Below are 1721 nucleotides of genomic sequence, written 5' to 3' on the forward strand. Positions count from 1 at the left end.
CCTGGACCCTCTCCCTCCTGGGCCTTGCCTGGACCCTCTCCCTCCTGGGCCTTGCCTGGACCCTCTCCTCCTGGGCCTTGCCTAGACCCTCTCCCTCCTGGGCCTTGCCTGGACCCTCTCCCTCCTGGGCCTTGCCTAGACCCTCTCCCTCCTGGGCCTTGCCTGGACCCTCTCCCTCCTGGGCCTTGCCTGGACCCTCTCCCTCCTGGGCCTTGCCTGGACCCTCTCCCTCCTGGGCCTTGCCTGGACCCTCTCCCTCCTGGGCCTTGCCTGGACCCTCTCCCTCCTGGGCCTTGCCTGGACCCTCTCCCTCCTGGGCCTTGCCTAGACCCTCTCCCTCCTGGGCCTTGCCTGGACCCTCTCCCTCCTGGGCCTTGCCTGGACCCTCTCCCTCCTGGGCCTTGCCTGGACCCTCTCCCTCCTGGGCCTTGCCTGGACCCTCTCCCTCCTGGGCCTTGCCTGGACCCTCTCCCTCCTGGGCCTTGCCTGGACCCTCTCCCTCCTGGGCCTTGCCTGGACCCTCTCCCTCCTGGGCCTTGCCTGGACCCTCTCCCTCCTGGGCCTTGCCTGGACCCTCTCCCTCCTGGGCCTTGCCTGGACCTTCTCCCTCCTGGGCCTTGCCTGGACCCTCTCCCTCCTGGGCCTTGCCTGGACCCTCTCCCTCCTGGGCCTTGCCTGGACCCTCTCCCTCCTGGGCCTTGCCTGGACCCTCTCCCTCCTGGGCCTTGCCTGGACCCTCTCCCTCCTGGGCCTTGCCTGGACCCTCTCCCTCCTGGGCCTTGCCTGGACCCTCTCCCTCCTGGGCCTTGCCTGGACCCTCTCCCTCCTGGGCCTTGCCTGGACCCTCTCCCTCCTGGGCCTTGCCTGGACCCTCTCCCTCCTGGGCCTTGCCTGGACCCTCTCCCTCCTGGGCCTTGCCTGGACCCTCTCCCTCCTGGGCCTTGCCTGGACCCTCTCCCTCCTGGGCCTTGCCTGGACCCTCTCCCTCCTGGGCCTTGCCTGGACCTTCTCCCTCCTGGGCCTTGCCTGGACCCTCTCCCTCCTGGGCCAACTCTCTCTGCTGGTGGTGGTGGTGGTGGTGGCGGTGTTGATGTCTTGTTGTTGTTGTTTAGTTGTTGTTGCGTCTTGTCGACGATTCCGGGTTTCATTCGACGCGGCCCGGTTTGGCGAACTCATTCCCTCGCTCAGTCACTCGCTCACTTAGTCACTCACTCACTCACTCGCTCACTTAGTCACTCACTCAGTCGCTCGCTCAGTCACTCACTCAGTCATTCACTCAGTCACTCGATCAATCATTCCCTTGTTCAGTCATTCCCTCGTTCAGTCATTCCCTCGTTCAGTCATTCCCTCGCTCAGTCATTCCCTCGCTCAGTCATTCCCTCGCTCAGTCAGTCATTCCCTCGCTCAGTCAGTCATTCCCTCGCTCAGTCAGTCATTCCCTCGCTCAGTCATTCCCTCGCTCAGTCATTCCCTCGCTCAGTCATTCCCTCGCTCAGTCATTCCCTCGTTCAGTCATTCCCTCGCTCAGTCATTCCCTCGCTCAGTCATTCCCTCGCTCAGTCATTCCCTCGTTCAGTCATTCCCTCGCTCAGTCATTCCCTCGCTCAGTCATTCCCTCGCTCAGTCATTCCCTCGCTCAGTCATTCCCTCGCTCAGTCATTCCCTCGCTCAGTCATTCCCTCGCTCAGTCATTCCCTCGCTCAGTCATTCCCTCGTTCAGT

Source organism: Lampetra fluviatilis, chromosome 70 (assembly GCF_964198595.1).
Source record: "Lampetra fluviatilis chromosome 70, kcLamFluv1.1, whole genome shotgun sequence".
Classification (NCBI taxonomy): Eukaryota; Metazoa; Chordata; class Hyperoartia; order Petromyzontiformes; family Petromyzontidae; genus Lampetra; species Lampetra fluviatilis.